The sequence below is a fragment of the Nesoenas mayeri genome, assembly GCF_963082525.1.
Source record: "Nesoenas mayeri genome assembly, chromosome: Z".
Lineage (NCBI taxonomy): Eukaryota > Metazoa > Chordata > Aves > Columbiformes > Columbidae > Nesoenas > Nesoenas mayeri.
In genome coordinates this window covers 51182292-51209030 of record NC_137542.1, presented here as the reverse complement: position 1 = coordinate 51209030, position 26739 = coordinate 51182292, and positions in this window count along the sequence as shown.

Below are 26739 nucleotides of genomic sequence, written 5' to 3'. Positions count from 1 at the left end.
TTCTCACTATGCTTGTCTTCTTAGCCTTATCGTTTTCTTAATGTTGGGGAATAGGGACAAAAAGCAACTGTAAAGCAACACTAAGAAGTCAGCAGTCAACTTTGTGGCTGGCAGGTCAAGATCTTATCACAGCTGACATGTGTAATCGTTGCCAAGCCTATATTAAAATGTCTGTGTAGTTGTATAAACTTTTTACAACTTTTTCCTTTTTTTCTCCCCTTCATTGCCTGATGGAGTGAAATACTTTTTTTTTTTTTTATCCTAGCAGTCCAACTTTGGATGTTGTTTCCTTTTTTAAAAGTAGAAGCATCTTAAATCAGTAAACTAGGCTTCACATGATTATTTTCATAAGAAAAACGTGTCAGTTAGAAGAAAGCTAATGACTATCACTTTTGCCAGTGGATTAACATTACTTTTTGGAGACAATGTGAACAATTACTCTCAATTTTATTGCTAATATTTATCAGTTCTTGCATGACATTAATTTCTGTTTGACTGCGATCTCTCTAAAATGACCTGAGGCGACTCTTACGCTCTTCCGTTTTAGGCCTTCAGTTATTATTGCCTTTTTTTTTTTTTTCCTTTTGTGAGGTCACCTCCTTCTCTTTAAATTCTGTGACTGATTACTGCAATTTTATGTGTACTGCTTCATGGATTCTTGCTCTTCATTAGCAGTATTAGTGGCTCACAGAAATTGTTAGCCTATGACTGAGTGTCCTTAGTGAACAGCAAATCCTACTGAATGCCTTTCAGTTTTCTTCAAATGCAGCTGATGAAGACCTATGTCTTTTATCTTTCTCAGGTGATGTAAGTACTTAGTTGATATCTCAGGGGATATGTGTTTTACATAAAAAACTCACAAAATGTTCACCCTCAGCTCTCACAGCCTACCCATATGTTTGTCATCACTAGTCTCCATGATGCATGTGCTCCTGCAGCAAGGGCAGGCTTGCAGAAGGCTGAAGTGACCAAACGAAAAAAACAGCATCCAGCTTGCAGTCTCAGGTTAGAGTTTAACAACTATGTCTGGTAAACAGAGGCATGCTCAGGAGTAGTTACTGTGAGGTCTGGGTAGCCTCACCTTCGATTGATGCAGAGAGCCACTGGTCTCCACATACACGTTTCCTCATGTACAGTGCCTGGATGGCCAATGGGTCATGTTCTTGTCATGACCCAGTGAAATCTGGACTGGTCTTGGTACATTACTGATGCAAAGCTGAGTCTGAAGTCAGGCAAAAATGCCTTTCCCTAACTCTTGAGCTGTGGTGACTTGTATTTCAGTGCAGTGACTCATGGATTGTCACTGTATATTCAGCACCATGCCACATTACATCTTGGAAGAAAACTAACGTAGTGAATAATAATAAAAGAGAAAGGCTAGATTCCTCAAATTATTTAGTGAGGTAATGCTGAAACCAAACAAGTCAACTAAGACATATCTCCTTGACAAACTGACTGGAGAGCCCAGCTGTCATGTTCACCCTGGTGGTACTGTGGGTGTCATCGTGGGTGCGACTGAATGTGACTAAGTGGGTTGCTCTTTTTTAAACATTGCTTTCATTAATTGTTCAAGATCTCCAGTTCAGACCAAGGGTGTATTAGTTTTTGTGTCCATTTGCATATGTGCTTCCAGACTTTTGTCCTAAACGCAATCTTTCTTCTCTTGAGTTGTCCCATGTCACCGGTGTGAGTTGTTTGAATGAAAAAATATGGATTGTCTGAAGCCTTTTGTGCTTACCAGCTCCCTTTTTAGGGCTTGCCACAGTCACAAAGGCACTGACAATGCCACTGGATTTAAAGATGGGTTAACATTCGGGTTGTGTAGAACCAGGCAGTATGAAATATCTGCCCTTACTCCACAGCTCTAATGCCAGAACTATGCAGAGGGTCTGAGCAGAGGAGCCTGGGATGTGACTCACAGCCACTGCTGCATCACATAAAGAGGAGCTGGCTAGGAAGCATGGACAGATGCATAAAACTGGACAAGGAAACTGGGGAAGGGTTCCTGGCTAAGAAAACCTTACTCTGAGGTCACTGCAGAGGAGGAACTTTACCATTCCCATATGTGCTTGCTTCCACCTTCAGCAAGGCAAGTAAGTTTACATTTTTGTAAGATTTCACTTCTTTTGAAATACATGACATTTCAACGTGTCTTTCCTTTCCAGATGAGTCTTTGTGAAGGAGTTTCTGTTGGATGCAGCTGAAGCAAACACAGCCCAGTACCGTTGTACAAAAACCCCAGAGCCACACTTGCTTTGAAGAGGAGGTAGAGAGAGGCAGAAAAGTTACCATCTATATCAGTTTTAATTATTTTTCTTCAATTTCAGGGAAAGGGGAAAACCCAGCAGTAACATTTTTATTTGTATTCTTGCCCATGTTACATTATGTTCAGATTCTTTGTTTGAAACAAGAAACAAACAGTCAAATTAAGCTGTTATTGCATCAAGGACCTGGCTAGCTGACAATTTATTTATTAACAAGCAGTATTTTTTTTTAATTATGACCCAAGTCCTAACTGTCTATGCCACACTACTAATTACTATTCTGGTTTATAGCTGCGGTAAATTTCACAAAGGAATGTTAATTAAGAAGATGTTTGAACAGTGAGTAGGTTTGTTCGCTTGTTACTTCAGATAACTAACACCCCAGCATGGCCTCATGATGTTTATTAGTCTATTATTTGAGAAAGATGGTTCCACTGGAACTTCGGTGGTTTAGCTTCTCAGGTCCAAAGTCAAGATAATTGTAGTTCTTCATGCTCAGGACCATGAGATGACAGTGGCAGCAGCACGAATGTTTATGTTTTGGTGAATGGTGATATATTCCTGACCATCCAAGGCTTGTCATGCTTGAGAAGTACAAGTTTCAGATTTTACTTAATAGATTTTTTTCAGTAAGTGATAAGATCAGCTTGAGTTACTGCTGTATGAAAAACTTACAAGAATCTCCTTTCAGAAGGGAAAATAAGATTAATGCAGATAAAATTATTTGCTAAGCAATAGATGATCACAGGTAAAGGCAAACTACCACCAGCCAAGGCAAGAGGAGTTTTCTAGAAAAGGTGGGTTTTTCTGACTTTCTTTGCACTGTGATATCCCACATAGAAATAACTAGTGCAATGAGGAGAATGGAACAATATAGAACTGGTCATTTACTCTGTCTTCACTAATGATTTATTTTTCTCTCTTTCTCACCTCTCCAGGACTGCTTCTGGTCTCTGCCTTTCACGGGGGACATCCACAACCTCTTCCAGGACAGCCCAAGGACAGCTCGCTCAGCAGACTGGGCTGGGTTGGTCACTGCTGGTGACTGGGATCCTTCCCATCTGACAGATGACTGTCCATGTCTGTATCCACCTGTGAATGAAGTGGTAAGTGACAGGGGAGTCAGTGTCATGGATGCACCTGAAACACACAGGGTAGGCTCTGTGGTTAGAAACCACAATCTTGTAGCACTGCCCAAGGCAAGGTGGCAGCTCAGTGAGGTGCTGCCTTTATGTGCTAGGGCTGGCCATGGCCACAGACACCTCACCAGGCCTTGAGGTTTACAGCAGGGGGATGTTGCAGTGCAGGCAGTATTTAGTGTTTTTTTCCTGTGTTTTTGGTTTGTACACCAAGCTCGATGCAATCTGTTTTCCTGTGTGGCCATTGGGGCTTGCTGCCCAGTTTTAATGCTCCTATCAAGAGCTGCAGGCTTGGGCAAAATATCTCAGTCAGGTATTTAGGATTTTTTAACAGACAGTTTAGAAAGCTTTCTCTTGGGAGTGCCTTTCCCCTTCATCCCATAATGCTGGAAGAAACCATGTTCACTTGACCAGAGCTAGTCATAGAAGAAAATACTTATGTTAATAAAGTAATTATATTACATATCAATCTAATTACACATTCAGATGATGACACATTTGCAAGTTGCAGGCTTCATGGAGGTTGCCGTTGCACATGAAAGAGTGCAGAACTGAACCTGGAGTTTGTTTCCCGCTTGTCAGAGTTGTAGACATGTCTGAGGTCCTTCTAAATTCTGGATGCTGGCTTCTCTGAAATAATAGGGGATAAAAAGTGCTGCCTGAACTGTACAGTGCTGCAAAATGAGGAAAATGATTTCATCATATTTGTTAGCTTGTTTGGAGGAAATTAGAAATTCACTCAGTGGGGGCAACTGTATGGTGCTTCAAAATCTTTACATTTGACTTGTTCTAGTAGACCCTTTTCCTGGGTTGAAAGAAGAAATGGACTCTACTAGAAAACTACACAACTCTACCTTCTGCAGTAAAATAGGTGGGATGTTGAGAGCTAGGGAAAATTCTCAAAGATCAGAGGAGATGCTTTACATAGATTACCCGGAAGAAGAAAAGATGGTTTCAAAGAAACACTATGAGTAAATTTACTGTTTATTTTTCTTCTTACTGGAACTGGAAATCTCCAGATTTGTTGAAGGTCTTCTGATGCTAGCTTCTCCTCAGGGCATTTCAAGACACTTTTATAGAAACAGTTCATAAAATGCTACTGGTCCAATCCACTTTTCCTTTGTACTTTCTTATGCAAGGTTTTAAACATTTTTCTATTTTGATGTATTTCCTTTGGGACCATCTTCCTAGATGACTTTATTTGAGTAAGTTTTTATGGTTTCCGGGGCTGGAGGCAGACTGCATGCTATTTCACAATAAATAATGAACTTTACCAGCTGCAAAGCAGATCCCTTAAGGATGTGTAAATGATGAACCTTCCCAGAGCACCTCAGGACAGTTTGTTTGGTTTGCGACTTTTTTTTTTTTTTTTTTTTTTTCCCTTGATATTTCTGCTTTTACCCTCATTGAAGGAGACACTATTCCTCTGAGCTGATTTTGGAAATTACTGGCCTGCCCTGAAGTCCCAGTCCTTTACTAAAACATGTGAATTTGGGGTGATGTGGAGAGGAAAACCATGTTGTACTGCCATCTGGATTGGAGACAATATAGAGGAAATACATTAAACCTGACACCTGCATAAGGGAGAGGGTAGCTGTGAGGAAGAAGAAAATGTGGGGTGAAGCTTTCCTCCACAAGAAGTTTCTCAGCTCATCTGAGAGGACAGCAAGTGGTTGGTCAGTCTTGTCTGCTCCCTAAGGGCCTGGATGGGTAAAAGCTCTGTGGCTGGGTGTAAGCCTTTGTCTTGGTTTTAATATTGACAACATTTACACTAGTTAGAAATCAAGAAAAGTCCATTAGCAGCTGACACAGCACCCTTTCCTTTGTGCTCGGTTGTCCACAAAAAATGCTCCCCCCACCCCAATTCTTGTTTCAGTGCAGTTAGTTCATCAGCAGTACCATTAGGGAAAATCACCCCCGCAGCTGCTATTGACTGGCCTCTGTGTTGCCTGTCTCGTGCGGTGCCCGTAAGCCATGTTGCCTTCACACGACTGAGGGCAGAGCAGGCAGAATCATGCTTATTCTGCTGATAAGCAGAGAGCTCAATTTCTCAGGCACATTTGACCCTCAGCACTAAATGCAGTCACCCATTCCAAGCATTTATTACAGCTCTGCTCATAGAGAAAGCTTTTGGTCACTTAACTCTGGCAAAATTATTAATCATGTTAGTAGAGCAACTCATTACAGTCTGTACAAATATTATTTTGTCCTAAGTGAACTTTGAATTTCCTGATCCTAGTTTTGTGTTATGTATGTTCAAAGACTCAGTTTTGTTGTTTTAAGCAGCTACTTAAAGATATTAGTGGAATTAAACGTACTTAGTAGAAGAGAACTCAGAGGGCATTGTCTGGGATTTTGTTGACCGTTTGGGTCATACCATGTCAGCTCTCATCAAATCCTTCCGCTACTGGAAAAGAATCATTATTAGTTGTATTCCTCAGAACCCAGCATCCTAGTAAATTAACAGATTCAATATCTTGGCATAACACTTTGGAGGTTATCTCATCATGGCAATGCGTTTTTACCTGTAGAATATATTTGAATTTTGTTGACAAATCCCATTCAAACAACCACTGAAGCTTTGCTACTGGTTGCAATACACGAACCATACAATTTCCCTGTAGCAGTCTTTGGATAAACAACCTCACAGTGCCCTAAAGGAATTTTCTGTCTTTCTTTTGGAAGTTAAATCAATCAAACATAAAAGCTCCTGTTGAATCCAGAGGTGATCTTTTATCTCGTATGAACTCTGCTTGTTTATTGTACAAACCATAGTAATATTGTCCTCAAAATCAGGTTCTTGCATAGTGAGGCACACGGGTTAATCATCTCATGTTAAGAGACAGCATGATTCATATGAGAGCTTGAAATAACTGCAGTACCATGTATATACTGTACCACAGGTTCCACGCAAAGCATCCTTGGCTGCCTTACAGTGATGCATACAGTGATCCACAGTTGTAGCTGTGCATCATTTCAGCTCCACAGATCTCTGAATCATTTGCGTGGATGTTGGTGTGTGCCCTAATATTTACTCTTCTGGATAATAGAAACGATGTCTGAGTCAAAAATTTTCTGGGCAGGTGGTAGGTTTTGCTCTGTAGCAGACTTTGTAACTAGCCTGGATGACAGTCCATTCAACTAAGTTCTGTTAAATAGATGAATAAGCACTTATAATAGCTGAGAATATGTGACAGTGTTGCCTCTTTGCTTGCACTGATGATTGCCGTTAGAATCATTCTGGATAACATTTTTACAGTAGTCATTTCTATATTTTAGAAAAAGATGATATTTACTGTTTCTTATTTCCAGGTTCCATAATCCTTTCAACAAGTCTTGGAGAATTAGAGAAGATTTGTTCACTCTTTGTAGAACGGAGTTTCCATGCCGAGTGACAATATAGCGTGGGCTGGGAAATATTGATACAGGAAAACATCTGTTTTCACATGAAACCTGGACCAGGTGGAAAATGAAATGTCTCCTCTGAGCAGCATACTAAAATTTTCCTGTGGGAGGCAGATATCTTTTCTTCTAGATAAATGGTTAAAGAAATAGTAGATCATGGTTCCTGGTCTTCCTTTTTTTTTTTTTTTTTTTTTTTTTGTAAAGCATGTACCTTCCCAATGCTTTGCAACGTGCTTAGTCTGGACTCTCCTTGGCTGTATAGTGCTGATCATTGTGGCTGTGATCAGCAAGAACACGGAAAAATACAGGACATGACACTCTCCGTTGATCATTACTGTATGTGGGTCAAAACACTTGTTTTGTCTTTTTTGTTTGTTTGTTTTTTTAATCTTATACTGTCTGAGTTCATTCATGCTTGATTACTCATCTTGGTTTTGACCAATAGCCTTGAAAAATTGTGAAAAAAAGAAAATACCCTCAAGCAAATCACCAATTAAAAGCAAATAATCAATAAAGTGCAATCTTCTTTTTTTTTATAATGAAGAGAATCTATGGGAAGCCAAGTGTGCCTGCATGACCTTGGGCAACTATCAGACCATTTTGCTTGAGTAGCTGTCAGCTGTATTTCTTTCACTCCAGAAAGGCACTAGACTGCAGCTGAAATGGTTCAGAAGTGCTTTCCACTATGTGTGGGCTTACTCTTCCTTTTATGAAATATTCCAGCTTCTTTGTCTTGAAATGCAGGCGCAAGGGGAGAGGTGGCTTCTTGCCTACAGGGTGAGCAGAGGGATAGGGGTGCCATGAGCCCCTCTGCTCTGAGCCAGAGAGTGGGAGGGGAGGTGTGACCTGAGATCCAGATTTCACATAGGATTAAAATTCCTGTCTATTTACTAAAAGAATGAAGCTTTGTATGTTGTTAACTGTGTGCGGGCAGCCAGCCCTCTGTACCTCTAAGGGCTGCTGCTGCAGGCACCTCTCTGCCTGAAGTACATTGGAGGAGACATGCAGGCAGCTGATCTTGGCAGTGTCTGTGTGTGAATGTGTGTGTGTGGCCCCTCCATGGGGTCCTCACTTCCAAGCATTACTGACTATCTGTGCATTTTCCACCCTCCTGTGGCCCATTTGTGGGTGACTCCTCCTTTCATGGAGGTTAAATTGTCCTGGAGTGACATGGTGTTATGTAAAGAGGAGAGCCCAGTTTTGAAAAAGCCATTTAGGTGGCTGAATCCAGTCAGACATGCTAGCATAATGTTTTTCAATTGATTTAGCCTGCTTTTACTACCTGAGCTCTATCAAAACTTTCCTGGATATTGCACGGTGCTGCTTTCTGCTGTGCAGTCTTTGCACTGAGAGACACAAGGTCTTTCTGTCAGAGAGCAACAAGACTCGATGGTTGGATTTGATGTTTGTGAACCTGTAGTGTCTCATTAGCTTTCACGAGATTGTTGTGGGGAGGAAGATGGTCACTGGTGTTGAAGTGTGTCCCCTGTGTGTTAGCTCTAGGAATAGTGAGAATTCTGTGTGTATGTGTGTGAACTTCAAAATATTGGAAAGAAAAACTGTGGTGCACTCAGGTTTCAAGGTAAATTCTTCTAGTATTATTCTAGTATTCTCCTAGTATTATTCTGACTTACGACTGAAAGGTGTGCTGCTGGTACTGGCATGAGAGCTTTTGGGACTGCGAGTTTAACTGGACCAGCCTCCTGGCAGCGCTGGACACTAATGTCTTGCTTTTGGTCAGCTCCGACACCAAAAGAGATAGGATATAGACACACTTCCTGGAGATAGCACCATCTTATAGAGTCCTGTGCTGTCTGTAGAAGAGCACTGCAGTCTTTCCTTGTTAATCTCTCTTTGCTGGAGCAGGAATGGGATCTCAACCAGTCTTATACCAGGCAGAAAGAGACCCCCCAGCTACTCACTGACACACCAGGAAGGCCAATGGCATCCTGTGGTATACTAGAAGGAGGGTGGTCAGTAGGTCAAGAAAGGTTCTCCTTCCCCTCTACTCTGCCCTGGTGAGACCACATCTGGAATATTGTGTCCAGTTCTGGGCCCCTCAGTTCAAGAAGGACAGGGAACTGCTGGAGAGGGTCCAGCGCAGGGCAACAAAGATGATGAAGGGAGTGGAGCATCTCCCTTATGAGGAAAGGCTGAGGGAGCTGGGTCTCTTTAGCCTGGAGAAGAGGAGACTGAGGGGTGATCTCACTAATGTTTATAAATATGTCAGGGGTGAGTGTCATGAGGATGGAGCCAGGCTCTTCTGAGTGCCAACCGATGATAAGACAAGGGGCAACAGGTGCAAACTGGAACATAGGAGGTTGCACTTAAATATGATAAGAAACTTCTTCACGGTCAGGGTGACAGAGCACTGGAACAGGCTGCCCAGGCAGGTTGTGGAATCTCCTTCTCTGGAGACATTAAAAACCTGCCTGGATGAGTTCCAGTGTAACCTACTCTAGGTTTTCTTGCTCTGGCAGGGGGATTGGACTAGATGATCTTTTGAAGTCCCTTCCAATCCCCGACATTCTGTGATTCTGTGATTGTGCCAATTCTGGTTTGAAAGCTGTCTGCCATGTTGGCATAGCATTGCATCTGAGCCAGTAACCTCCTCCATGGGGTTGTTTCCTACAGGACTGTGCTGCATTTTGGTGACTGACTTATGTTTTTCTTTCCAGCAATCAGTACGGAGGCATTCAGATATGCCTGCACTTGTTGGAGTAGATGGACATGTCCTAAGGCTGTGACTGAGTAGGTGACTGCCTTTTCCCTCTGTCAGATTGAAAAAAAGTTGCTTTCTCATGTGGAACTCTGCTTCATATTTCTTTTAGCTTAATATAAAATCTGGTTTTGGAGTAGTCTAGTGAAGAATTTCTTCTGCTGTAGAGCCAGTTCCTCTGCATGATCCCTTCTTCATGTCCTTTGCAAGTCTGTAAATGAAATCACAGTATACTGAATGCTACACTAACACAAAGCTTCTCAAGTAAGTAAAGCTGGAGTATTGTTTACCTCTGACAAATGGTATACAAGTTGCGAGGCAGCACTTATATAAGCCATATTTCTGGTTTCGGTTTCCTTGAATCCACAGTACTCTTTTTAATTTTTCTGATTCATAATTTCTCTTTCCCCAGCATCTCAGTAATGCAGCTCCAGGAGGGCTGACTGGGCATGATCTGCCACGTAGGTTGCCCATAACAATAGGAGCTGCTGAATAACCTGCACAAGGCTTTTGACAGCTTGCTTGTGTTAAGCTTCATGGATATATTAAAGTAGGAGTCAACTGCTTTAAAGTTGTAGGGTGATGTGTTGTGTGGCCTGGCTGTGGTGTTGGAAGTCATATGTTGGATAAATCCTCTGCTATGGATAAAAATTGGAGGCCAATGATGAGTGCAACTGCTCCATGTTCTTAAGGGAAATTTTTCTAGATAGCTTCTGAAACATCTGCTCCAACATCTAGTGCTAAAGGGCATCCTTGAACATGGCTACCCTGTGTGTATATCCAAAAGCAAAAAAAAGTCTTCTCTATTGCTTTTCTCAGTTTCTTAGAGGTGAGAAACCTCCAAGGCCACAGTTAACAACTTGTGATGTTTCCATTGCCACTGAAATACAGCTGCTTCTGGCAAGTTCATTTCATATGCATAACTGAAATGTGAAGGTAGAAGTGGAGTGCTGCTTTCTTTCACTTTCATGTTTGTAAACTGCTTTTGTATTCACAGATGTGTGTCAGAACTCTGAATGTACACCAGCCCAGGGACATTTTTTGTATGGAAACTTCTTGAACCCATATATTTAGACTGGCAATGAAGGATACATTTAAACTGAGATTTCAGGGGAAACATCCAACAGGAAAGCCAAGATGTGAAAACTTAGGGGGAATCTTGCTGGGATAGGATTGCCTCCACTTTTTTTTTCAGATGAGACAGTTGAAGAGCTGCAATAAGTCAGCTTTTCAGATTCACACTCTTACTTCAAAATTTCCAGCTCTTGTGGTTTCTTTCCCCTCTCTTTAATGTATTATTAGAGGGTCCACTTTTGCCTACTCAGGTCACATGCCTATAAAGGATGTTTACTTCCACTGCTTTTTACGCAGTTGGAGAAAACTACACATCCCTTTCACTCGTAGCACATTTTTCCTCACTTAGGAAATTGTAGCTGAGCCAGGATCATTTGTGAAGTGCCGTGTATGGAAGGACAGTTCAGCTCTGGGAAGAGACTCTGTAGTTTCTAAATACGAAGTCATGGCAAAGCTGCTGATTGTGACTCATGTGGCACAGAGTGGCTTTGTGTACGTAGCAGTGATCCTCTTTCCATGACAAAGGACTCTTCCCTGAGAAGAAATTTCCTGTACTTTTGTATTCTATGAAGTTAAAAGATAATTCATGCAGCAGTATGTGTAAGTGCTCTCTGGAAGGCAGAATAACATTGCAGATTCACAGGCTTAAAGCCTACCAACATCACAGCTTCACCTGAGAAGTGATGAAAGAAGAGCTGAGCAACCTGCTCCCTCCCTGCTAGTGGGGGCATACCTAGAGGACAATGTTCTGCTCCAAAGCACAGCAAATGCATGGCAGGTCTTCCATAACTGGCAGTTTATTTCACTCTGGTGTTGTTTTCTTCACCAAAATTTTTGTCATTTTTTTCTCTGCCAAGGCACAGAAAGGATGAGTCTCAGCGTCCTGTGCTGGGGGCTATGGGTCATTAGCATGGCCTCACACTGGACAGCTGCTGTCCAGTTGAGTGCTTCTCTCCACTGGGCTAGTAAGTCACTGGATAATTGCCAAAGTTCTTTGGAAAGGGATCTATTTCTGTGCTGTTATTGCCTTACTTTCCCATTCCTGCTTATGCTGATCTTGCAGCTGGCTGGTTTCTGTATGGAGACACCTTTGCTTCTGATTGATTTGGTGTTGTGAGAGTCCTGGAGGGTCCCACCACTGGTCATGTCTGCTGCAGCTTAAGGCTTTGCATGAACATGAGTTGAATTTTGTTCCCTGTTCTCAACTGCTTAAGTTCGAAGAGCGAAGGAGGCTCCAGCCTGCAAATGAACAGTGGTGTGTACCGACAGCCATCATAATAGCAAGAAGGAAATGCTAAATAATATGTATGCCCTTCTGTAGGACTATTTGATCTACCATGGATTAAAGCATCTTGCTGAACATAAGCAGTAAAAACACTGTTGTATCAACAGAGGCTGATTTGCATATATTCAACAGTTTGGTAGCAAACATGCTCTTAAACTCTGTAAAATGCTACCACTTGTGAATTGTCATGACCATGTGCATTTTCAAATATACATCAGACAAATTCATACTCAGAAGTGTGAACTAGTCCTGTGGTGGCATTTGGCCAGTGCTGCTGCTCTTTACGCCTTTGTTATGTGAAGTGAAGGCTGCAGACAGAACCTTTTTGGTTGTTTGTTCTTACTCTTCTTTGTACTATTGATTTTAAAGCTTTGCCACTAATTGCTCCTATCAGAATCTGCATCCTTTCGTGGTTATAGTAGGACCCTTCAACTGCTTAAATGGAGCAGACTGACATTGAGGGAGCAAATTTGCTCCCTCAATTTGCTAAATGATAAAATAATGGCACATTTCAGAGCAGATAAAACAAGAAGACTCTTCCTGTTACTGACATTGAAGCATTTTTCCAGGCAAAGCGCATGAGACAGTGGGTTTGCAGTAGAGCTGTATATCACCTTAACTTAGTCTTGGATGCAGTGGAGGCCTGAAAGTTGGGTGTCTGTTATGTCTTTGAACATGAGCAAAACTGTGACAAATCAAAAGGTGGAATAATATATATCTTTCCTAGCACAGGTCTTTGGAGACCACTGCTATTACCAGATGACTTTAAGAAATGCCTGGACATGTTTTAAAGCACAGTCTAGACGGAAAAAAAGAAAAAAAATAAGAAAGAAAAAGTTTGAGGATTGATGTGGGAGTGACAAGCCGGTGCTGGATGGTTTTGTGTCTGGGTGGTCTCCAGCTTGCAGACAGAAAAGCTGCATGTGCTGATCAAAAGACTGTCTTGTCCTGTCTTCACTTTTCCTATTATCTCTGTCTGCAGCTCCTTCCCTCTCCTGCTGCTGTATGTGTGTTTCTTGGGAGGGAAATCAAACGGATTGTATTACTCTCTGCCTCTATCTAACTCTTAATTACCTCAATTGCTACTGGAGAGCCAGGCATGGAAAGTTTGAAAACAGTTGTGAATAGGGGAATGCAAAAACACCCTTCTGAGGCTGAGGTGTCTTGTGGGGAGAACCTGCTAGATAAAACAAATGGGATAGCAAAGTGGCTTATGTATTTACTTTGGGTAGTGTTGCTATTTTCTTTTGAGTACTCATAAGACATGCTTATTTTGGGACTTCTTTTAGATGGCAGAAATAAAAGTAGTCATTATACCTAGAGAAGTGAAATCCTGATCTCAAAAAAGCCAGACATGCCCCTGCACAGCAAGGGGGATCTGGATGCACCCTTGGAATAGTTTTTCCTGGTTCTGACAAAAAAAACCAACTGCTTTGACTGCAGTCTTGTCTTTCTTTGTAGGAAGTGCATTGGTAGCTTTTTTTTTTTATTTTTTTCCCTAACTCAACACACTTAATAAAACTTGTTTTTCAATATTTCTTTAGGCAATAATTTCTTCTTGGAATACTGCAGCAGCCAGAGTTCACATCTCTAAGGCTAGATTTTTTTATACTCCTACTAGGAAAGAAGAAAACCTGTGACAGCTTCCACATTACACATTTCACTTCACTGAGAATTAAATTTAAAAATTGACTTGCCTTTGAAACTGAAGCTAGCAAAGGTGGAGGGGCAAAGATTGTGTTAGAAGAGAGAAGTGAACCAGCCAACACAGTTAATATAGTTTTTGCAAAATTATCAGTGACTTAAAATGAACAAAATCATCCTGAGAGTTAACTAGGTTTAGGCATCAATCAGGAATGTGTCTTGCTGGTAGAAGAGAGGCAGGTCAAAATTATAATAAACACCAGATTTTTTTGAATTCTTCGGATGCATGTTTTTTAGCACTTCAACTCACTCTTTCAAATGTTAAAATCAGTATGAGATACTTAAAGAGTGTGAAAAATTAAATAATTTTCTTATAGTTGAACATACATAGCTATTTAAGACTTTTTAGGATAAAAAAAATGGAAATGAATATTTTTAGGGGGAGGAATGATTGAAAGTTGTGGGCATTTGAAGTATCCATATTTGGTAATTTATTCCATTACACAGCTGACATATTTCAAGAAAAAGAAGAAAACCACTCTGGATGTAATGATATTTCTGTGCAGCCATTAGAAGGTTGGAGCCTTCAAGTACTATTAGCAATTTACTACCAGACATGTGGTGAGCAAATTAAGCCTCAGCTCATCCTTGTAATCTTCAGTTTGTTGTCATTCTATGCCTACTGCAATTTGGGGTTACTGGTGGAATATAAAGTATTAATTTTCTGTTTAGATAATTTGATCTTGATGCAGCTCTGTGGAATCTTGTATGTAGACCATGTGTTAAATACATTTTAGAAATCAAGATAAAAAACTGCACTGTGCTTTGTAATGTCCTGTTTGTGTGGCTGAATCCAGGCAGACAGATGAGCAAGAAGGAAAACTGTTTACTTCTGCTAGAGAAAGTGAAACTACCTGATTTAGTTTAATACACAGAGAATTTTATGTTAAGAGTATCAGATGTCTGTGGTATAATCAACAGTTCTTCCCTATGCAATAGCTCCACAAGAACAACACACTCAATCTCAAAGTTCCCTGAAAAGTGAAGTTTGTATGGGGTGATTTCATGTTTGATTAGGACACAGATTTTTAAAATCTTGAGACTAAACCTTTTCTTTTTTTTTTTTTTTTTTAAATGCTTTTTAAAAAGCTGACTGTTTTAAACCAATTACCCTAGATAAGACTATGATTGTTACAGGGGAAATACTACTATGCTCTGGAGGTTTGTCTGACTGACATATGTGGCTAGAAATGAGACTGTGGCACCCTGGGAACTGTAAGACACAGGAGAAAGCTATAACAAGTTGCTTCTGCACGCTGGCATGTCTAATTATTCTTTCTGAATGCATCTAAAGGATTTGATTAGTGTATAGGAGGCAGCACAGTAGTGGAGTCTGCCTGATGACTATTGATTTTTAATAAGCCTAGAATAATGAATTGTCTTCAGGAAAATATTATAATAAATTTATTTCCCATGAAGAATTAAGGAATTAAGACAGTATGACCCTGGGGCTTTCATTTTAACTTGTTTTAACTTCTTCGAGCCAAAGTCCCTTCTGAATCTTGCTATTTATGTATTTATGGCGCTTTTTTTTTTTTTTTTTTTTTTTTTTAAGTTTCTTTGCTATTGTTACCAAGACTACTCAATATTTTCACAGACACTCCTCAGTTAGCCTTTTTAATGTAAGTTGTGCCTATGGAGGTTTTTTACTGTGTATGCAAAACTGTACGTTCACGTCTTCTGAAGAGTAAAGTGCTGATCTTTCTGGGAAAGCGTTTCCTCCTTGCCCAAGGAGTGAGAGCACTGTTTTGTTTTTCCATTGGTTCATCCTCATCCCAAGGGTATGTGGCTGCTGGAAGAGAGGAAAAGCTGGTCTGCATTGATTCTTAATGCCCACAGCAGTGGGAACTGGTGGTCCTTTGGGACTGTTGCAGTTTGGGTGTCATAGGAAGCACTAGCTCCTCTGGAGGCAGTACCAGTTTTTGTCTCTGAAATCTGGTTTCTGGTGGAAACACTGTCATGATCTGCCAGAGGAGCTCAGGGAAGGCTCCAGTGGCCCCCAGATCAGCTCTCAACAGCAACAAGACAAGCCTGTGTAGACACTTGCATTAAGATAAAAAGTAAAAATTAGGTACACAGTAGTAGTCTGAAATCTTTCAGGAACAAAATCCCTAGCTATTTGTTTGTGAGAGCAATAGCCACAGGGAAAAATATTTGGGAGGGTGAAGTGTCCTGAGATCGTTCAGGGTTTTCTGAAGGGGTGGGGAACATAAATGTTCATTCAAACACCAAGAGAAAATGAGAATAGATAATCTGATTTCTAAGTCTGCAGAGGACAGAACAAGAAGTAGTGGGAGTGCTGCACTGGGTTGGAGTTGCTGTGGGACAAAAAGCCTGGGGATGTGGTAGAGGTTTTCAGGAACTTGTTGGACAAGCACCTGCCAGGAGTGTCATCAGAATCCTGCCCTGGGCAAGCAGAAACATGAGATGACCTTTTGCAATGCCTCCCAGCCAGAGGGATGAGAAGACCTCTCCTGATCTCTCCAGGCAAAGAGACAAGATGACTTCTTGTAATTCCTCCCAGCCTGTCACTGTGTCATTCTAGGATGGGTGGATTCAGGATGGGAGGCAATGTTGCATGTTGTGGTGGTGGGGAGTGCAGAGGGGACTCAAAGTCAGCTCCTTTGTCCTATGGTGTTGGGTGCTTTGTTACCCCGTGCAGGATCTAGCAGTCCCACCCTGTGGCTATAGGTCCCTTCAGAGACTTCCTTAAACCCTATGGGACTCCCTGAGCTTCCAGTTGTGGGGGAAATGGAACACGAGGTACACCTGTGATCCTTTACCTTGCTAGTGAGGAATGTGGGCTATGAAACTGTAAGGGTGGAAATCCAGCAAATACAGGATGTCCAGCATCAGTGCAGAGCTATAGGTGGACTAAACAACTTGAAGCTTTTTTACCCCATTTGCTGCTGTTTCAAGCACTTCAGGTGAACAGGACTGGTGGAAAGGCTGTGCTGGTGAACAGGTGATCAACAGTGATGGGTCTGGGAAGATGCATATGCTCTCTTACTGCTCTGCAGAGGCTTAGTCCAGCTTTTCCATGTGTCTATATGGGGTTTTGTTATTGTGCTCTTCATTAAGGTACAGGAAGAAACATCCTTTAAAAAATATTTATATTTTCAGGCAAGTAAACTGAAGTTATCTGTGTGCAAAAAAGACGGCTTGCCACTCCAAGTGCTTATTCTAAAATTTTGCCATTTGCTATTGCGTGGTGTTAGCAGACTGTTATGCTAAAGAGTGACTCCTCTAAGGACAAAACTCACAGCCACCCTCAGAGTAAAGGTGACTCCTCTGAGCTATTCAGAGGCTGACATTTATGTAAACTTGTGGAACACAGGATCAATTTGTGAAGTAATTCACTGAAATAAACCCCATGAAAGACATTGAGTACCAAGTAACTTTTCATGGTCATCTTGATGCACCTGTTTTAGTTTGCTAAACCCTTGTTAATTTGAAAATATTTTTTGGCTGATAATTATGAGAGAAAGAAAGTCTGTATAATGTTTCTCTTTAGATTTACACAGCTCCCACAGACAGTAACAGCAGGGTGCCCACTGCCTACAAATGCAAAAAAACTTAGTTCTTGTAAGCCCCATTTTTTTTTTTTTTTTCTATTCTCTTTTCTTCAGGAAACAGTCACAAACCAACACAACTGAAAACACGAGGTAACAATTTATCAGGAGGCTTCCTGTCAGCTTACCAGCCAGGGAGCTGTATGCTGTCTCTGGCTTTTAACATTGCTTCTTTCTTTTACTTGCTTTCCTAGACAGTGATTCGAATGTTGTGACCTCTTGAAAGAACCACAGCCTGTAAGAATCCATTTTACTCTTCGGGAAATAGCATTCTTCTTTCCCTCCTGCTCCTTCCAGGGGCTTCAGATGTGTATGTGACAGTCTGAAGTTGAATATTGACTAATGTAGGTTTTTTTGTTATATGATGGCACTTGTATTTGGTATGCTCACATTTAATCCAAACAAGAAAATGTAAGCAACAGCCACAAGAAAATTTGGTTTATTTTCTTGCAGTGGATTTGTAAAATTGGAATCTCCAAGAGGGCATAGGGGCTTTTTGTGGTCTTCACCAGAGAATGCAGGATTGTGCTCCTCTGGACCTGACAAATCACCATCAGGGTGTTACCAGCAGTGAAAGTCTCTGCTGGCAGCAGTTCCCTGCTTGTTTTGGGAGATAAGATGGTTTCTTAAGGCGGAGGTGCAGCACATGAGAACAGAGACAGGTTGAGACACTTGTGTCCTTTGGGGAAAATACTGTGTTTCCAGAGACAGCCAGTTTAAATAGAATTTACAAAATATATACTAATTAACAGCCCTGGAAAGACGAGTTTTGACAGAGACACATTCACCTCTGCCAGTTGGAGCAGTGGGAGCTGCCTGAGCAGTCTTGGTAGCACTGTGCAGCTGCTGCTCCATCCTCAGGCCCTGGCTCACAGGGGATGTGCCGGAACGCTCCCCTGTCTGCAGCTTGGTGCTTGGCCAGGCCTCTACCCCTGCTCGGGACTGCCTGCTCCTGCTCTCAGGCACATTTCATTGCTTCCTGGCCTTCTTTACTTTCCCCTGTTTCTCTTGGCAGCGCACAAATGCATGCGATTGTGTTTCAGCCCACTCCAAAAAGGTCATATTTACTGCTGGATTCCAGATAAAGACCTAAATCATGAGTTTGCTTTGAGGGCTTTTATTCCCTTAGGAGTTTTTTCTTGCTCAAGCCTCAAGTGGTCAGTGAGTTGGGCAGTAGATTTCCTTGTCTTCCCTGTTGCACAAAAGAGCTTATTCTTCCTAAAGGGGTTGAGGAAGGGTGACTGAGAGGCCCCTCAGCTCTCACATGGTCTTTTGGTTTTAATGGCTGGACGGAGTCTTGCAGGTAGTTACTTTCTACCACAGTGCAAGAATAATTAGATTCTCCAACTAATCTTGAACAAAATGATAAATTACTTATTCCATCTATATTTTCTCTGCTGCCTCAAAAATTTGGCTAAAGTTTGCTGAATACACAAGTATGTGAGATGAGAACCAAGCACTATGCCAAAATCTAGTGTAATTTTTGAATTAAGTTGTTTGATGTTGTTCAGTGCTGATGGCATTGTTTTTTCTTCTGTGACCATGAAAGTATGTTTTTTTCCAGTGAAGTTTCTTGTATCTTGTTAAAACTGCATTAATTACTGGTCTTCTTTAGAAGCAGTTGCTTTTCTTGACCACTCAGTAGTAGAAATTGGCTAGTTTTATTCAATCTGTTACGAGTTCTGTGTTTGCACATGCATGGATGATATTGTCAAATCACAACAGTTAAAAATGCAAAGATTAAAATATTTGATTCAATTGTTGCAAGGCATTCTCCTGCCTCTAGAACACCATCACTGGATGGAACTGTATGTAATACTGCTTTAAAGGGACCTTGAAAACAATCACTGCATCTTGTAGAATCATTGGCAAAGACACCTCACATGTAAAGTGATTGTAAAATTCAATGAGGATTATACCTGAGATTTAATGAGATTTTACTACTATTTTATTGGTTACCACTATTTATGGTTTGCACTGCGTAGCTGCAGGATTTTTTTTTTCAAGACTTAAAGGCTGTTTGCAAATGTGTTTTACTTGTCATATTTTTAAGAGATCAAACAGGAGGTAGATGTTACCTTTGTTGCAGTCTTTTGAAGTTTTGTAGGATAAACCTTGTTGAAAAACCCATAATGGGAGTGTTGATCTGCTTGAGGTTAGCAAGGCTCTTCATAGGGTTCTAGACTGGCTGGATCATTGGGCTGAGGTCAGTTGTATGAGGTTCAATGGGGCCAAGTTCCAGGTCCTGCTCTTGGGTCACAACAACCCCAGGTAGCGCTACAGGCTTGGGGAAGAGTGGCTGGAAAGCTGCCTGGTGGAAAAGGACCTGGGGGTATTGGTTGACATCAACTGAACACAAGCCAGTCATGTTTCCAGGTGCCCAAAAAGGCCAAAGTGTCCTCACTTGTATCAGGAATAGTGTGGTCAACAGGACTAGAGAATGATTGTCCCACTGTACTTGGCACTGGTGAGGCCCCATCTCAAATCCTGTGTTCAGTTTTGAGTCCCTCACTACAAGAAAGACATTGAGGTGCTGGAGAGAGTTCAGAGAAGGGCAATGAAACTGGTAAGGGATCTGGAGCACAAGTCTTACGACAAGCAGCTGTGGGAACTGGGGCCATTTAGCCTGGAGAAAAGGAGGCTGAGGGGAGAACTTATCACTCTCTACAATTACCTGAAAGGAGGTTGTAGCTTGGAGGGGGTTGGTCTCTTCTCCCAAGTAGCAAGTGATAGGATGAGAGGAAATGGCCTCAGGTTGCACCAGGAAGGTCCAGATTTGATATTAGGAAACATTTCTTCATGGAGAGGGTTGTCAGGCGTTGGAATGGGCTGCCCAGGGAAGTGGTGGAGTCACCATCCCCGCAGGTGTTTAAAAATGTATAGTTGACATTCTTAAGGACATGGTTTAGTGATAGAGTTAGGTTATGGTTGGACTCAATGATTTTAAGGCTGTCTTCGAACCAAAATTATTTTATGATTCTATAAATTTACTGTAGATTAATTGGTGTATCTCAGTTTGTTCCTAATAGAGTCTGTCTTGACAACAACGTAGCAGTTTGTCTTCATATTTCAAATCCTTGCTGCTCCTCCATATTTGAAATTTATATTGCATGTGAAAATTCAGTAACTGAGATCAGGTAGTTTTCTTCATTTTATGTACCTACCTGATCCAATGGGGTAAGTAGCATTGCAGTCAGGCTGCTGGCACCTCATGCAGGAGCTGGGAGCATGTTGAGCTGCATTTGGGACAGCTGGTAGTTGGAGTCAGGGCTGCAAATGTCCAGTGCTTGGATTTCTCTCTGCAGCCAGAAAGCAGATTCTGACGTTTTTCTTTTATTTTAGAGAAATAAATTTTGTTGCTGGGACCTGGTGTGATGTATACTGTTAGTTACCATTTCTGTTGACCATCATAATGGGACAGCATTTATCCTGCAAGGAGTGGGTTTTTGTTTGGAAACAATGGTGTGCAAAGAAAGAAGTCACACTTCTTTTTTTCTTTCCAAATCTGCAAAGTGTGGCTGCTATACTCTTGCACCCATCCCCAGAAATGCTGCTTATGGGCTGCCAGAGCAGGGGGCGTCACAGTGGAGTGATCAAGCCACCCTGCTGACAGCACCTCTCTGCTGCCATGCTTGGTGTGTGGCTCATTTGATGGCACTTCTCCTCTGTAAGTTTCAATGGATGGTCTCTGTGGTGTTGCACTGAGGCTATGGCTTTACTGAGTCTTTCTCAATTTAAAGTATGTTTTTAGGGTTTTTTCCTGAGCGGACATCACCTTTAGGAAATACTGCTGTGTGGGGGAGGTTTTCACCCTGCAGTGCATTACAGAAGGGCAGGGTAGCTTAGCTGAGCAGCAGGAGCAGTGCACAGAGATCACAGAAGAGATGGTGCTTCCTTCTGTTTGGAGGCTGTAGTTTTTAATGGCATGGGATGACATAGCTAACATGTGGTCTAAGCTCAAATAGTCCTAAGGTTAGAATCTTTCTGCCCGCTGAAGGCTTGCTGCCATAAGTTTTGCCTATCCTGTTTTGCAGACAATGTGGCAGAATCCATGGTGGATTGAATTACATGGGTTTTGTCTCCTCATCTCTCTCCAGGTTAAGATCTGACAGTGTCAAGCCATGGGAAAGCTACCATTAATAGGTATGAGTTTTTCCAGGGGCAGAAACTATCATACTTAACAATTATCATTTCGTCTACACTTTTCTGTGTGAACAATTTAAATAATAGTATGCTGGTTTCTGGATACTGCTTTTGCAAAGGTCTCTGTGGTCTGAAGAGAGATTATCAACCACCACCTTCAAGTGGTAATGCTTCCCAAATACTGATTTCACCTTCCTTTTCAAAGATTATGTAGATATCTGAGGCTCTGAGAAGCATAATTGAAAAGGAGGTTATTGGGCTGAGTTCTTGCTTAAGGACTGGTTGAAAAGAAGAGATATCATGTGTAGGTATGCTTCCTCATCTCTGTGCAGCATATGGAAAGAAGGAAAACAAGATGTGTTTGCTAAACTGGCCATACTGAATATTTCTAGTGACTAGATCAGCAATATAAAATCTCTACAGTAGCAGCAGATTGTGCATCAATTTTCTGTAATCAATGGCCCATACATTTTTGCCTGTGGCTAGAGCAACATTTTAGAAAAAAAATTAAAAGTAATAGACCAGAAGCAACACACACATGAAATACAAAACCCTCATGAGGAGGAACGGGGTGCAAAATGCATGAAGCAGCAATGTCATTGTTTTGGTGGCCAGTACCTAAAGTATATTGTTCTGGACCAGTTCTATCCTCTGCTTGCAAGGAGAAGGCATATTAGGGTTTCAAACTTAATGTGATGCAGTTGTAAAAGTGATTCAGGAGTTCACCTGCAGGAGAAAAAGCAAACTGCATGTTAAGTGGCAGCTCTGCTTCAGAGTAATTTCTAGGCCAGGGTAAGTGTGAAGTAACCATATAATATATCTGGGCAAGATACTTATCTTTTACTAACCTAGGGTCTTTTTTTCAACTGAAATAAGTTGCACATATAAAACAAAAAGCCCCCCAGTTCTGATATTGGCATGTGTGGAATACTTTCCATCAGGTGCTCGTGTCTCTGCCTTCATCACCTTGGAACATCTTCTACTGCCAGACTCTAACTGGTGTCAAACCAGGATGAAATGTGGCTTGAGAGAAAAAGTGCAAGTGACAACGTAGGTTCTTCAACAACTTCACCTTTCTTGGTGCTTGCTGAGCATGCAAAAAGCAAGCCTTCCCTTCAACCGACTCAAGGCAGGCATTTCCAATCACAGCTTATTTCTGAAAATCTTAGCCTATATATATTTATGTGTGTATAGGCAAATATATTATTTCTTATAAACATACATAAATGTATATTTATCTCACATGATATTTATTTCAGAACAACCTCCAACTGGAACACTTTCCCCCCTTTCGTCAGTTTCCCTTTCCCACACCATTCCTCTGTCCCTGGCTGTCTCACATGTATCTGAACTCCATCCTGTCTGGCATGTTCTGCCCCTTGGGATTTTCTGGTCTGAAGCTTGGTCCTGATTGGTAGACTCACTTCTTACCCTTTCAAAGCCTCAGTGATAACTTGTGTCAGGTCTGTGACATTTTTTAATCTCCTGCTTACTCCTGGAAGAAAGTGATTTTGTGTACTCTGCTTGAGCAACTTTTGGGCTGGTGAAGATAGTGTATGTCAATTGAAAGTCTTGGAATGTTGTGATGGTGAATGTGAAATGTGGCTGTATTTGTGTTATAACTGTCCTAACTGGTGGATATGTTTCTCTCTTTTCTGAAAATTATTGTTTTATTGTTCCAGTAGTCAGAGATCGTCAGGAGCTGAAGCCCTATGTTACTACTTCATACACTGAAGCAGGTGTGGAAGCTTTTGGTCTGCTCTTCCTCCCTGTTGGACTGTGAAGTGACAACTGTTGAGTGGATTTTTGTTGCCTTTGCTCCAGAGAAAGCCTCAGCAAAGCAACTGATTTTTCTTGATTTGGTCTTCAAACCCTGAGCTGATCCTGGTTCATTTGATATTCCTTGCAATGCTTTGAGGACTCTTTAGACCTTCAAGCTCATGATGAAGTTGTCATGAGCTTGGAGCCTTGTCTTGTGATGTGAAGAGTACTCTCATCCAAGTCCAGCAGAGCAGTTGTGTACCTGTACTATTTTAATGTTACAAATAGTTCCACTACAGATGGTGGGACCATTGACAACCAACAAGCTACAGGTGCCCTGAGGGATTAAAGTCTCCATGTGGTTTGGGTATTAGTATTTCTTGCAGCTTGATAAACTTTTGAAGTTTGGATTGAGTTTAGCAGGGTTTGGGGTTTTTTTGACTGCTTTCATAATATCTCCTTGCAGCACCAAAAAAAGCAGCTTCATCAGTTACAACCTATTAGTAGGGTAGTAAATACTTGTAGTAGTATTTGCAAAGTAATACTGGACAATTATTATTCCAGAAGTTGTTTGTGTATTTAATAGGTCATAGAAAGGAAAAGAACACAAAAGAAGCCCCCTTGAGCTTGCCTTTTCTGGTCTTGTAGTAGTTGAAAGGCCTTCTGGCTGTTAACTGTCTTTATTTTAACCAAAGAAACACAGAGATGAAAGCATGAACAAAAGCCCACCCATACCAGCTTGAAGCACAGCCATTCAATACAGGCTCTGTAAGAAGTAAGTGCTGTAGCACACGGTGGCAAGGCAAACAATTACCCTTTTTTGTTTATATAGCGGAAATGTGAGTTTAGAGTGCTAAAGAAATGATAATGATTCTGCTTGAACACCCACACATTGACATGACTCTGAGGCAAGACAGGTGGAAAGTGAAAGAATTCCTTGCTTTTGAGAACAGAAGTGCTGCAGATGACCTGAACTGCATTTTTATGTAAATACTTTTGAAGAAAGGAACATGAATTGAGAGTGAAAGTGAATGTGAAGGACAATTACATATTAATTTTAGGGTGGTTTTCTTTTTCAGTAGGCTCTACAGGGTGTAGAAATCTGTTCCATTGCTCTTGTTTGTTTGTTTGTTGTTTTTGTTTGTTAAAAGGGACCTGTGCTTTTATATCTTTGAGGTTAATTTTGAAGATATGCCTCTAGTTCTGAGGCAGATAAAGTATCTTAGTAAAACACGTAACATTGTGCACTCAGGAGCCACCCAAAGCCAGTTGTCAACCTCTATATATTAATTACAGAACATATACAATGTTTATCATGAAGATGATACTAAAGTTCTCAATTCTCCCTTCTCTTTCTGTTTAAAATATTAGAGGGCACTGGAATGAAACACTCTTATCAATTTTTATTCACATTCCCATAAACTGAGTACTAATGATTTTAGCTGTTAAAGAAGAGATTACAATCCATACATGATTGTTATTTTGGTAGTCAGGTCACCAAAAACCAAAAAATGAATTGAAGGATTTAAGAATTCTATAGCTCCTTCTATAAAAGTGAAAAATGCATGCAATATTCTTGTTTTCTAGTTGCTGTATAAGAACTAGGAGTGAACAAGAGCTGTTGTAGTGTATGCAGTGGTAATACTGGCATGTGAGATTCCATTTTCTATCTCGAATAGAGTGAAGTAATTTAAAATCGTATTGGAAACTAGTTTATCCATCGCCAGCAAAGCTGCAATTTTATGTGGAAACAGTTTTCCTTTGGAAAACTTTGCTGTGACAAGAACTTTAATCCTGCTTCTTATAAAAAAAAATACACACACACACGTGTATATATATATATATATATGAGGAGAGCCTTGTAAATTAGGAACACTAACTCCTTTTTATAGGCTGAGACTACTAATTTTTATACTGAGCGCTTTTTCACAAAAATTATTCAGTGCTTCATTTTTCTAAGCCATCAGAGACTGTGAAAGGTCTCTGGAAAACTGGGTAATGATTTAGATGAAAAGTCTGTTTTGTCTCATCCAGCAGGAAGTGTGCTTATCAATGTGCCTGTTAAACTGTGAATTTTCTAGGGAGCACTCCATGTGCAAATTTATGACCTTGATCCATAAAAGTGGGCTCTTAGACATGACTCATAAACCTGTCTGTGACTCTAATGTACTCTTCGGTTTTGAATAAGGGAGCTGTCCAATGAGTTAAACAGGGCCCATCATGCTTTTTTCTATATCCGACGTATGGTGTTAGCCTTCTGATAGGCAGGTACATTGCACATGGTGGACAACACGTCAGTCCTATGGTGGTTGGTTCAAGAGTAACTGTTATAGGAACAGATTCTAATTACAAATATTATATTTATCAATATGAAAGTGTATTTTCCACTTTTTAAATTATTTTGTTTTCTGGGAAAATTACAACAAGGTTATAAAAAATAATTCCCCCTATGTGCATGTAGTATGTTGATTAACAGGTTTAATGACTTTAATTGTTTTTATAGCCTTCTAAAGTCTTATCTGTCTTCCTGGCTTTTTTTTTTTTTTTTGCTTGTTCTAGTCATTTAGAAAATCCTGAAAGGAAGACAAAACAAGAGCTTTTGAGACACTGAAATGAGACAGCTGATTAGTCCAAAGGAAGCTTCAAAGCAGATAAGCAGACTAGGTCAGATATGTAGTAAGGACAAAGATAAACCATTTAAAAGGATCATTCATTTAGGGGTACAAAGCATTTAACTGGAAGATTTATGAGACTTTTAAGAAAGCGTGTTGAGAAACATTTGAATTAACAAATAATACAGCTGAAACTTGCCTGGATGTCTTCAGTTTACAGTTTGCTCTTGAAAAATGTGGAGTTCACTGAGCTGTGAAGTTCTGAAAAGAGATTTTTGTATCTTCTGCCATCCCCTTCTTTTCTGTATGTGGGATTCTATTTTCTTGTTCAATAACATAACCAATATTTTTGTTTTGAGATAAATGAGTGGCAAAGAATGACAGATGATGATGTTTTCTTCCACAGTGTACACATGGTTTTCAGCATTTGATCTGTACTTGTCCACATCAATAGTACAGTGAGTTTGTTGGGATTTTTCCTCCTCAGACCACTTCTTGAGTTATTCACCCACTGTGGTTAGGCCGCAACCACATTTTTCAAATGCTACTGCTGATTTTTTGCCTCCCCTCCCTGCCTAATGACAGTGGTTGCAGAAAGTACCAAACATCTGACCAAGCAAATCTTGCTCTTATGAATGTATGGAGTAGTAAAATGGGTAATGTCTTATGTCACAAGTAACCCTTCAAAATGCACATCAGCAGGATTCTGCTTAAGGACTTTCTTTTGAATTTAAGGAGAAAGAAGTAGGTACAATTTCCCTTTTCTGCTGAGGTAGATACTCTACATAATACAAGATTTTTATAATACTTTAAAAATAAAGTCTTGAATAGAAAATTAGATAATTTAATTTTCAAAGGCATTTTAATTTGCTAAATGTGATTCCTTCCTTTCTATTCCCTGGCCAGCCTCTAATAATCTAGATAGATGTCTTTTCCTACTACAAGCTGATCTTACCTCTTCTTGCCCCCACAAAGGTCCTAAAGACAGACAGCAGATAAATGCATTAAAACTCAGAAATGAGTTAGCTCTCTGAAACTGGAAGAAAAACGTGTGCCACCAC